This window comes from Diachasma alloeum, unplaced genomic scaffold (genome assembly GCF_001412515.2).
Source record: "Diachasma alloeum isolate Michigan unplaced genomic scaffold, Dall2.0 Dall_scaffold_00447, whole genome shotgun sequence".
In the NCBI taxonomy this organism is placed as follows: Eukaryota; Metazoa; Arthropoda; class Insecta; order Hymenoptera; family Braconidae; genus Diachasma; species Diachasma alloeum.
Window position 1 is genome coordinate 123,064 of NW_021680586.1, and position 13,501 is coordinate 136,564.

Sequence of the window (13,501 nt, forward strand, 5' to 3'; positions counted from 1 at the left end):
GTCTACTGTCATCGAATGATTTCACATTTCGAGCGGCTAATTCCTGAAGCGGTCTCACAATGGGTTTGAGAACTTCATTCATTGGTTCATCAACATTATGTCTGCCTAATTTCAAAAGGTTATGTTTTCGTTGAATAGCTTTTCGTGCATTGGAAATTTGACGTAACAGCTCTTGTTGTTTGGACAATTCACCCTTGTGGGGGGGCATGTTGACTCGCTGGAATCTATCTCACAACTGTTTACTTCTTCCTCCCACAACTGTTATTTATTCGAATGAAACAATCGAAATTTTTCCTATATCGACCCCCATCAACGTCACTATCTTTATCAATAACTAGAAAAGTATAATTGTCTTTCCAACAGGCTGAGCACAATTCTTTGAATTTCTCGAATGACATATCTGTGTTCACATGATCGTTATAAATATGTCTCAAATTCATTTCATCCTGTTTAAATAATACGAGAAAATTGACATTGTCACGCACCAAATGTTTTGGGATGCGAGCGTATGACTGACACAAATAAAAACTGTCAACATTTTTATGTCTCCCCATACAAAAATATGCCTTGATATTATTTTGTTTCTCGCATGCCACATCGTCGAATATGAACAGTGAATGCGCTTTTGCATTATCTACCGAGACAACTTCCTCATTGTCTGAGAATGGATAATACTTCATGTCATCAAGAGGTTCCAGTAAACTTTGTAAAAATTGATATTTGGGTTGATTGAGGGACTTTGAATACACATAAATATTCGAAAACCTGAGACCATTAGGATGAATTATGAGACTCAGTAGGGCATTAGTTTTCCCACAATTTGATGGACCACAGAAAACCGCGCGAATCGTATTTGGTAGCAATTGGCCGTGACGTTTCGGTTTATTGGTATCTTTCACAGTTACTGAATCGAAATTAATGACGGGTAAACCGCTGAGATGTGTACTGAACTCCATCTTTATGACAACTGCGGCAAAAACCTATAAATTGATTGTTTTATAGCAAAAATTAGTCAGTTCCGCTTCAGACATGATTGTGCACAGATCGCGCGCTAGCAAAAAGGGGAAAGGATTGTTGAACAACGTCATCAACAATCTTCCCGTTGAATTGCATTTGCCAGGCTACCAGTACTGTGGACCAGGCACGAAATTAACGAAAAGATTAGCTCGAGGAGATCCTGGGATTAATCCACTCGATGCTGCTTGTAAGGCGCATGACATTGCCTACTCAAAAAATCGTCAGAATATTTCAGCACGACACGAAGCTGATAAAGTACTTGCAGAGCAAGCCTGGCAACGCGTTTCAGCATCAGATGCCAGTGTGGGGGAAAAGGCAGCCGCTTTATTGGTAACAAACGCTATGAAAGCTAAAACAAAATTAGGCATGGGTGTGAAAAAATCAGGCACGGGCGTGCAAAAATCAGGCATTGCCATGAAGACTAGAAAAAAATCAGGTATGGGAGTAAAAAAACGTGTGGCTAAGAAGAAGAAGAGGAGAGTGAAACCTAAAAAGCGAGTCACAATTGGGGCAATCATCAAAGCTGCCAAGAAGTCAATCAAATTGAATAATGGGTCACATGATGCTATTAGAACAGCACTCAGTGGTGCAAGAGTAGCCATCAAACAGGTTGGAGGGAGAAGTAGAGTTACTATTCCACGAGTTATTCCTGTTCCATCAAAAATTGGGGGAATCTTACCATTTCTCGTGCCATTATTTGCCGGATTGAGTGCCACGGGGGCATTAGCTGGAGGAGCTGCTGGAATTGCTAAAGCTGTGAATAGTGCCAAAGCCGCCAAACAACAACTCGCCGAAAATAAGAGACATAATGAAACTATGGAGGCTATCGCACTCGGCAGAGGTTTACATCTTAAACCTTATAAAAAGGGAATGGGCTTGTATTTGAAGCCAAAAAACTATTAAAGATGCTACCACGCAGGGCTCTGACTGACGGGGATATTGGAAAGTATGCAAAACTCATGGAAATTCCCCATTTCCGTGGTGTTTTCATGCGCAATGATCTACCGAAAAATGGTCCATTGAAAAATGAGTCAGCCATCATCAATTTGGATGACAAGAAGGGTCCTGGAACTCATTGGGTTGCCTACAAGAAAGTGGGGAACGATGTTACCTATTTCGATAGCTTCGGGAACCTGCAACCTCCTACAGAACTCTTCAATTACCTTGGAGTTGGTAGCATAAAATATAATCACGAACGTTTCCAGAACTGGAATACCTTCAATTGTGGACATTTATGTTTGGCATTTCTCAATGGATGCCTATATAAGAGCAAACGTTGATGACTTTTACTTAGTCGATGTTCAGAAATCATGGGTGATTCATTCACATTGACAATCTCAGGGGTATCATCCGTGTTGGAGGTGCAATATTTTCCACCAATCGAACTTTCTCCTCAGAAGAATTATGTTCTTGGACTCGTGGAATTTTTAACTTTTAATTCCATTCCAAACGTTGATACGAGCAATAATAAATTGCACATAGGTGATACAATCCTCACCATTCCGACGGGAAGTTACGAGATCGATGATATCTCAAAATTTATTGTAAGAAGTGTGGAAAAGGATAATATTGATATAAAAATCAGAAGTAACAATAACACGTTACGGAGTGAAGTGTCATGCAATAAGGATTTGGACTTGAGGCCTGCAAATTCGATCGGTCGTCTCCTTGGTTTTACCCCTAGGGTTTTAGAGGCCCATAAAACTCATCAGTCTGATCAGCCTGTAGCCATTCTCAAAGTGAACGCTCTACGAGTTGAATGTAATATCACCACTGGAGCATACAACAACAGTGATAAAGTTCATACAATTCATGAATTTTTTCCTGTGGTGCCCCCTGGGTATAAAATTGTCGAAGTACCATCGCAAGTTATTTATTTACCAGTGTCTGTAAAAACGATAACCGATTTACAACTCCGAATCGTTGATCAAGACGGGGACTTGGTGAATTTTAGAGGCGAAACAATTACCATCAGGCTACACATCAAATCTATTGTATAATCATGGGCATAGTATATAATCGTAAGATTGGCTACTCCTATAAAAGCCCCCAATCATGCCTCGCTTCAATCACTTCGCATGCTGGTTTCAAGGGGTTAACACCTCAGAACGTGAAGTTTCTCAAGAGTCTCGGTCTGGCCGTAAGAAAAAGTGGAAAAAACGTTTTTGTCAAGTAAAAATCTTATTCGCCTGTTGTATACCATGGAGGAAAGCCTGAATATCAAACTCCCCCCGGTGTTTGAAGATTCCATCGCTCACTATGAGATCCATGCACATCAGCCATATACCTCGACGGCACTGGATAATAGCGATGAAATTCGCATCACTGTACAAAATCAAGATCTTTGTATTTTACCAAGTAAAAGTTACTTGCACATCACGGGTAAATTGCTCAAATCGGACAATGCCATCTCTACAACTACAAGCTTCGTGAATAACGCCATTTGTCATCTATTCCAAGAGATCCGCTATGAAATTAATGCTATTGAAATTGATAAAGTGAAGAACGTGGGGATTACTACTCTCATGAAAAATCTCGTGTCATTAACACCAAATCAAAGTATCTCAATGGAAAATGCCGGATGGTTGGGTGTGCAAGAGAAATTGAGTTTAACTGATGGCAATGGTTGCTTTGACATCTCCATCCCATTGGGCATGTTGCTGGGATTTGCTGAAGATTATCGGAAAATCATGGTCAATGTGAAACATGAATTGGTTCTAGTCAGAGCTCGCCATGATAACAATGCTTTGATTCAAACCGCCAAAGAAGATGTGAAGATCAATTTTATGAGAATTGAGTGGATGGTTCCATATGTGTCATTATCGGATACTAAGAAGATTGAGTTGCTCAATTTCATCCAGAAAGATCCCGCAATATCGATGAGCTTCAGATCATGGGAATTATATGAGTATCCAATGCTTCCAGCGACAACAAAACACGTGTGGACGGTGAAAACCGCAACTCAGCTTGAGAAACCACGTTATGTCATTCTAGGCTTCCAAACAGATCGAAAAAATAGAAATAAGAAAAATGCTAGCAATTTTGATCATTGTAGTATCATCGATGTGAAATTATTCCTAAATTCCCAACGTTATCCATATGGAAATTTGGATGTAGACATGACTAAAAATCAGTATTCGATACTATATGACATGTATTCAAACTTTCAATCATCATATTATGATCAACAAGCGAATAATCCATTATTGACAAAAGCACAATTTGCAGCGATTACACCCCTGGTAGTCATCGATTGCTCTAAACAAAATGAATCCTTGAAATTTGGACCTGTGGATGTCCGCCTGGAGTTTGAAACAAAAATAAGTTTTTCTCCGGAAACAGCTGCTTATTGTCTCATTTTGCACGATCGAGTAGTACATTACAACCCGATAAGCGGAGGAGTAAGAAAAGTAATCTAAAGAGGAGGAGGGGCGAGAGGGGTATAAATTCTCATCACGATAGAAATATTTCATCAGTTGCGATGGAGGTGCTCGTGGACGTACAAGGTTTCCAAACGCTCTCCAACGAGTTCATCGTGAAAGAATTCGGATACACAGTTTTGGATTCTGGTGTAGGATACCCTAACGTTTGGTTTTTCAAGCCCCCATGGAGATTCTCCAGTTTATCAGCGAAGTATAGGAGGGTAGCTTTGTGGCTTGAGCGTCATCATCATGGATTACCCTGGAACTATGGGAATAGATCATACGAGCAAGTTGGACAATTAGTGCAAAAGTGGGAAAATATTGGTAGAATTTATGTGAAAGGGGAGGAGAAAAAAGAGTGGTTGAAAAAAATTTCTGGTCCTGTATTAGCACCGCTAGTAGTTAATATTGAAGAAATTTTCGATGATTGCCCATCACTAGCCAATTTCAAAGATTTACCATCTCGTACTTGTCCATTCCATAGTTATAGAGACGACAACAAGGCATGTGCTTTGAAAAATGTAGAGCTACTCAAAAACTGGATGATGAAGAAAAGAATAGTACGATCAGTAGATCGATCCGTCAATATTTACTTCAAATTGAACAATTTAAATTTGATGGATTGTGAAGATATTGCATATCTGCCACATTCATTTATAAGTTTCATCGCTGCATGCCATGTTGATCAGTGTTGGGACAAGTTGACTGATGCTATGAGAGCTGATTGGCACATCAAAAGATGTAGACGTTGTTTGGAGCATTATCAGACTGTCGAGGGTGATACTTTTGATGGACCACCACCTATGATAAGGGATTGTGTTAAATGTAATAATTCTTAAGGAAAAACAACAAAATATGTTTAATTATTATATTTATTCATGTTCTTCTTAGATACTATTACATTAGTTATAATCATAAAAAATCATTGTGTGAAAAAAAAAATTATCAATAAAAAAAAAAAAATGAAAATATTGTTCTATTTAATTTGTAAGTTAAGCAACAATTTCCTCATCCTCTGCATGGAATTTGATTTCGTTGTATTCACCACCCAAATACTCCAACTTTGGTGTGCCTTTCTTGATTTCATTCAGCAAATCTTCAAATTCTTTAGGATTATCAATGAAAAATTTTGATATCCTTCGGTTGAGGAAAACTGAATAAGCATTATTCAAATGGAGGATCACACTCATTCCATGCTTGGTTTTGACTTTGGAGGCAGCTGTGATGGTGTATAAATAGTTGCGTTTCAATTCAGATATTTTCACTAAGAGAAGTTCTTTGAACTCTGCAATAGTATTCATCACATTGAAATCTGCTTCATCTGCTTTATTTTCAACTTTCACGTTTGAATCAGGATGTAGGCGAAGATTGTTGTATTTCCCACCAAGATATTCCAACGTTGGTGAGCCCTTCTCAATATGTTGTTGGAAATTCTCGAACATCTTGGGATTTTCAGCGAAATACTTGGCCAGTCGAGTATTCACGAAAACTGTGTGAGTATCTGAGAGATGAAGAATAACACCAACTCCATACTTTGTCTCCACTTTGCGAGCTGCAGTGATGATATAAAATGCTCCAGCTTCCAGATCCGCCAGTTTGATAAGAGGAAGATTTTTCATTTGCGCCACAATGTTTATTTTGTTGAAATCCATGATGATTTTTTTTGTTTTCACGTGGGTATGATAATTAAGCTTAAATTCGAGTCTTCTGCAGATTGGGGCAGAGTACTTTGATGTCACTTCGGTACTGTATAACTTGTTTCACTTTTTGAATGTTTTTCAAGAGAAGGTCTAAACGTTTCTTTAATTCCCGTCGTTTGAAGCTGTCCTTCATGGAGAGTGACAAGATGAACTGATGATATGTGCGGGAATTTTTTCGTTTATATACATAAATCCCCCACTCTTAAACCTTTCTTTGTTCAATAAATAATTTTTTACATTATTATTAATAACGTTTGTTTCTACGAGCGGTAATCATCAAAGGACTGATAATCTTAAGTTCAGGCAAAAATTCTTTGCATATATACATACTCCCTCCCCTTCTTTTTAAAATAAATATTTATATATTGATATCGTTATCAACAACAATTTCATATGAAGGGGGGCGGCAAACGAGAAAGTACCGGAAAACTCAAGTTCAGACGTGTCAGGAAAATGTTTTTTAAAAATAAATGTTTATATAGTGATATCATTATTAACAATGATTTCCCACGAATGGGCGCGGCAAACAGGAAAGTACCGGAAAACTCAAGTTCAGACATGTGACAGGAAAATGTTTTTTAAAATAAATATTTACATATTGATATCGTTATCAACAACAATTTCATACGAAGAGGGGCGGCAAACGAGAAAGTACCGGAAAACTCAAGTTCAGACATGTCAAGTGGAGCCAGGTGTCAATGTTTGAAGAAGAGGAGCTAAATTACCCCTTATTATGGAGCCCCTTCTATGATTTCTACAGTTGCGAAATAATTAACCCCTTCACTCACCCCCTCGCGGGGTGGATTGACCAGTTCCACCGAGAAGGTCCTTTGTAACGCAAAACCGCGAATTAAATTGATTAACCAGCGAATTAAATAACCCTTTCATCACTTTGACGGAAAAAATCGCGAATTAATTGATTAAACCGCGAATTAAACTGCAACCACGCGAATTAAACCGCGAATTAAACCGCGACCGCGAATTAAACCACTTCGAATTAACCCTTTCATCACTTCGAGGGGGAAAATCACGAATTAATTAATCAAGTTGGGCCAGAACCCGTATTACTACACTACTTACGGCATCATTATCCCTCCCTTCTGTACATTTGAGAAGGGCTGGCTATTAATTAAACTGATGAATTAAATTAAACTCATTAAATTAAATCAATTTAATTTAATTTATTTTAATTATACTATAATAATTCTTTTCAAAGGTTGAAAATAATTATCGATAATGGTTGATAAAATTTAATGTGAATAGTATAATAATAGTTAATTAAATTATCCGAAAAACTTATTAAAATTAATGTCAGGTGGACCGGATCTGAATCTGATCATTTTCTCTTCAATTGACCCCGTTCAAATGCCGATTAAAGACATCAAATCCGAATTTGATCAAATTGCGGTCAGGCAGCTGACCTCAGGGTAAGATCGTGCCTACCTGATCAGAACTTGACCTGAATCAACCTGCAGTTTTTCGGGTCCGATCTACTGGATCAAAACTTGGTCAGGCTCTCATCAAGCATTATCTGATCATGTTTACCTGATCAGAACTTGATCTGAATCCGCCTGTAGTTTTTCGGATCTGATCTCCTGGATCAGAACTTGGTCAGGTTCTCATAAGGAATCACCGGATCAGTCGAACCTTACAAAAACCTGATCAAGTTCTGATCGTGCTTCAGGTGGGCCTGAAGCAATTCCCACTCGGGCGATGACACCGATTTTATTCATTGGGAATCAAAGGCGACAGGAATTTTGTTTACAAGCGAAAAAAAACGCAAAATTAAAAAAAAATTATAACTTGTTCAAGAAATTTTATCTTGGACTAAAATGTCAACTGAAGCCTTATCTTATGATATAGAATTGAGAAAATAATCATGAACAAAATCGAAATTCAATTTATAGAAATAACTAGTATTTACAAGAAAAATTATAATCTGACAATAATGAGTATTTTTTTGAATCAATGCAGCTATTACACGATTAATTTCCATATTGACTCTAAAATATGCCGTAAAATACTTCATTGGTAATATCAAATTTTTGTAATTTTTCTCAAATTTCCCAGTAGGGGCCTCAGTCAATCAACTTAGAAAATTCATAAAAAATTGACGGATCAAATGGCAAATCATCAATTATATGTCAAATTCAATGGTGAACATGTTTCGTTTGAATCATTCTCCTCTATCTCGATCGCCCGAGTGGAATTTTTAGTCAGGTCTTGATCAGACACTGAGGACCTATTCTCGAGTGGATCGGAAACATTTCCGAGCTCGGATGTGGCTCCATAGATGCAACGCCTATGTGATTCCTATACACCATTCGTATACGGTGCCACTTCCGTAAACATTTCCGATCCACTCGAGAATAGGCCCCCTGATCAGGTTACCTTAGCAGATTCTGATCAGGTATGTTACGCTATAATTTTGGATTTTCCGCTAGGGTTTTGCTGCCTACTTTCATCAGGCATTAATTAAATTTCAATTTTTTGAGAAAAAATTAGTAACTTCCTAGCCGGGAATCGAACCCGGGACCTTCCAATGTCGTGTCGGGGGCTCTTACTTTTTTTTTTAACCATGTTTTTATTTAATTTTAACAATTGGTATTTACAGTTATTTACAATATTTACATTTAAAAAAAACAGGTACATGAAAAAACTTGATGATAAGTAACTGAGTTATTATAAACAAATGGTCACTTTTTGACTCTCTAGTTTAATAAATTTTCTGGTATTTAATTACTAATACTTCGGCAGTCGAGAATGTATTTTTGTTATTATTTAGTTCAAATGCCATGTTAAAATTAAATGTCAGTTAGTAATTTGTTAACTGCATGAATTGTTGAGTGCTGATGTCGGAACCCATATTGATTATCAGGTATGATCTTATTTTTATTAACATAATGGAGGATTGAGTTGTTTATTATTGCTTCGTATACTTTGCTCAATGCAATACTAATGGGGCGATAGCTCACTGGTTCGTCTAGACTCTTTTCTTTTTTATGAATGGGTATAACAATGGCGGTTTTCCATGTTTTAGGGAAGTAGAAGTTGTTTAGTGCGTTATTTATAATTATAGTTAGATCTCTGATCATTGTGTCTGGTAAGTGTTTTATTACAATTGAGGGGATTCTATCAATTTCGCTCGATATTTTGTTAGGTAGGTATTTAAGAATTAATTTAACTGAGGTAATTGAGGTAAAGTAGTTGTCGTAGTCGTTGATTGAATCCGCTCGGGAAGCGAGACTGTTAATGTTGAAGGTAGTTATTGTTTTGTTATTTCTGATATCTGAGTTTAACTCAGTTCTGAAGTCGTTGACTTTATTGTCCACGATTTCTTTTAGTCTGGAGTTTTCGTTCAGATATCTGGGGGAGTTTACACGTTGGTAATACGCGCCTACTACGTTTATTATATCGGGATCGTTATTGATAATGAATTTATCATCTTTCATTGGTATTTTATCAATTTGACAGGAAGCTTCTTGTAAAAGAGTTTCATTGTTTGTGAGAATTTTGAGCTCTTTTATTATTTGTTTCTTTTTCGGTAGAAAGATGTTATTTATCGTCGGCATGAATTTTTCAGTGTCTTTGTAATTTATTGTTTTGTATATATTTTGCCAATGTTTTTCAACAGCTGAACTGAATTCATTGAGTTTATTTTTACAGGTGTTTATGAGTTGTTTAACGCGTTATGTTTAGGGGTGTCTTATATTAGGATCTATTTTTAAGCATCTGTGATAAAGAGTTAGTAATTTAGATTTAGTTTTTTGTAATTTATTGATTTTTTTGTTTGCATATTTAGTGATATTTCCGGAGGGTTTTTCCTTAGGGATCTGAGAGTCAAATGAGTTTACAATGAAATCTGTGAAGTTTTTAATGTAATCATTTATTTCAGTATTTGCTAAATTTCTGTCGTTGGGAATTATAAGTTCATAGTTATCTTTAAGATAGGTTGAGTATGATTCCCAATTAGTATTTTTATATATGTAATAAAATTTTTCTTGAGTTGGAGGGCAATTGACTAATAAATTATCGTCAAGGTCGAAGTCTAATAAAATAGCTTTGTGATCGCTATCATAAATAAGAGTTTGAGTTTTTTCATTGACTAAATGTTTAACTGTCAGTCTGGAATCTATCGGAGCCAGATCCAAGTAAGATCGAGACTCTATATATGTGAAATCGTTAGGAGGAATGAGATGAACTTTATACCTTTGATCGTTTCTTAACTCCCAGTCTCGGAGATGTCGTCCTCGATCATTATTAGTTGAATCACCGTAGTCTTAGTGTCTGGAATTTAGATCTCCTAGAATTATGTAGTAATTATTAATGTGTCCCAGTTTCAGATTATTGAACAATGAGTCGAGTTCGTCCAAGAAGATCTGTTTCATCTTAACTGCATTGGTGGCGTATGTGCTGACAAAAAAGATAGACTTATTATTTTCAGACATAATTTTAATAATAGTAAATTCCAATACTGTATTATTAATTGAGCTGGAGTAATTGATGATCGTATACGGAATAGATTTTTTAATTATAATTCCAGTGCCACCTGAGAATTTGGAGTTTTTCCTGTCGTTTTTTATGAAATCATATTTATCAAAATTAATCTTATGATTATGGTTTAACTTCGTTTCACCTATTAAAGTGATATCAATGTCGTTCTCTTGTATAAAGTTTTGAAGGAAATATCTTCGTTGCTGTCTGACTATTGAGTTGACATTGATGTAAGCAACTCTCAAATTATCTAGTTTAAATTGATTATCTATATTATTATCTGAGTTATCATTATTCGCGATGTTGGTCATCGATAACAGGATTAAGATTAAGATGTTCTAGTATTTTATTAATATTCCTAGTATTTGTGTCGACTCGGCTAGAGATTCCTGTGACTTGGCCGGAGATTCCGGTGACTTGATCAGAAATTTTAGTAATTTGACCGGTAAATTCATTTAATTTAATTCCTAACGCAGTAAGGATTGAGTCCTTTATCATATTGGCCCAGGGGGGTGGGGTATCGGAATGATCATTATTGGGTTGAGAGTGTTGGCTCGATTGGGATTGAGAATAGGAAGGAGTGGGTTGTGTATGTGGGTGTAGAACTGTACTCTGTGAATTATTTTGATATCTAGGGAGTGATTTGAGTATCGGAGGGGGTTGAGAGGTTGATCTCTTTTGGGATTTCACTGTGTCAGCAAAGCTCACAGTGTTATTCACTCTTTTGGAAAAGTTATTGATTTTTGCCTCTCTGATTTGTTCGTTAGTTTGATTTTCGTTTTTTCAAAGGGTAAGAGCTTCTTTATAAAAGGGGCAACCTTTGTAATTAGCGGGGTGGCCATTCTGTTTGGAGTTGGCACATTTAGGTAAAGCCCTATCTGAGTTTTTATCAATGGAACATGCGTTCCTGTCGTGCGAGAGGTACTGCAATGGTTAAAGCGCTGGCACCTTTTACATTGGTACAGGCTGTTTTACATTTCATAAGTTCATTAACTGAGGAATTACTCGATAGTTGGACTAGGTTATACAAAATTATCGTTGTCTTTCCTAAATTGGGTTTTGGTAACTTTCAGGATGGAAATCTTTGGAATCTTTATGTCCTGAAGTTCTTTTAGGATTTCCTCATCCGTAAAATCACCAAAGAGATCTTTTAGTACAATTGTTTTGGTTTTTCTTCTTTCGGGGTATAAGAATAAAATTCTAAGCTCTCATTGGTTAATAGTTCTTTAACTATTTTGTGCATTTCGGAATCTGCAGTAAAGATTGTTATGCAATTGGATTTATTAGGTTGTTTCAGATAGAATCTGTTTTTGTAATTCTTAGAGGAATTTAGAATTAAAGCCGAGAGGCCTTTTATGGTTTGGTTATAACAATGTATAGGAGGGGGTCGCTGACCTGAACTCTTCCCGCTTTGTTGTGTCGCTGTTCGTTGACTCTGGATTCGTTGACTCGTGGTTGTCTCGGTATCAGTGTTGGCGGGCGCACTTGTACTCGGCTGGCTCGTGGCGCCTGGCGCTGAAGCATTGTCCTCGGGGTCAATGACTATTGTCTCTCTCTCTTCCGCAGCAACAGGTAATCCCGTGAAGGCGTTGCGAGTGGGAATGGACGTTTTCTTTGTGTTGAGTAGCGATCGGCGGGGTGATACCCTCGTGTGTTTGGGTTTCATCCAAGCGTTATCTGGTTTCTCGGAAAATGCCGCCATATTCTCTGAATTATTTTGTGAATTCAGAGAATACTCATCCTCGGAGTTGTAGTCTGTGTCTTCTGAATTCGATTCTTTTTAAGAATCGTAAGGTTTTCTAGCTGGTGGTACTGCTGGGCTCTTGTTTTTCCCATAAAGAGATCTTATCTCTTTAATTTCTCTGTCGAGATTTGCGGTGACGCGTCGCTCCAATCTATCAGACGTTAGATTAAGTGGGAATTTTTTCACCACTTTACCTGGAGTTGGATTATCAGGTGACCGGCCTTTCCTCTTGGATGATGGAGTTGTTTGAGGGATATACCCTCGACCTCTACCTCTGTTGGCACGTAGAGGTTTTGATATCTGGATATGCTGGCTATTATTCGCTATTTTACTGAGACTTCTCGGAGTTTTCTGGGCTGTTTTTACACAGTTAACATAGGTTAACTAAGCACAGAGTTGATTCTTTAATTAAATGATGGTGTATTAGAATTAGAGAACACTATAGGAGCTAATTTGATGGTCTTTAAATTGCCCCGTTTAGTCGAGCTGTATGCGGACGCTCGCCAGTGACGAGACCACGTCCGTACGCTTCGACTGTCAGGTGCAGTCTCTCGTCGGGTGCTCTTAATTTCACTCTCAAATTGAATTATACCGGAGTGGAAATTTTAGTCAGGTCTTGATCAGACACTGATCAGGTTACGTTTTCAGATTGTGATCAGGTATGTTACGCTATAATTTTGGATTTTCCACTCGGGCGAGTGTGCCAATAAACGCATTGCAGCGCCCGAACATCCGCGCAAGTGTTACCGTGCTGCCCACTTCTCTCCCATCCATGATAACTCTTCATCTATCGTAGTTAGGAGAAAAAGTTATACAATAAAAAATATGTATTTTTACATAACAAACGTCTTTTGTTTGAAATTTTATTCTCTATCTGCAACCGTTTCCATGATATGATCGATTAAACAATTAAAATGTTACAAATAATTGGACCCGACCACAACTTGTAAAAATTGACGGCGGATTCGGATTCACCACTTTCGTTAAGATAAATTCGATAGATAAAATGTAATTTTTTTCCTAGCACATAAAGAAATAGGATTAGCGTAGGGCGTACTATTTCTATTTCCACTGTAAAAAATAGCTTGAAACAACTTTTTGGTAGTATAAAATTTTGGTGAATT

At 37.2% G+C, this 13,501-nt stretch overlaps 1 protein-coding gene across 1 annotated transcript in view; it reads right to left on the bottom strand.

The window, feature by feature from the left end:
* Nucleotides 1–10,431, bottom strand: part of LOC107042404 (endochitinase) — a 119,752-nt gene extending 109,321 nt beyond the window's left edge. Inside the window, exon 1 of the mRNA XM_015263436.1 lies at nucleotides 10,349–10,431. The gene's annotated coding sequence lies outside the window, so the exon portion shown is untranslated. The remainder of the gene's footprint in view (nucleotides 1–10,348) is intronic.
* Between the last annotated feature and the right edge of the window lie 3,070 nt (nucleotides 10,432–13,501).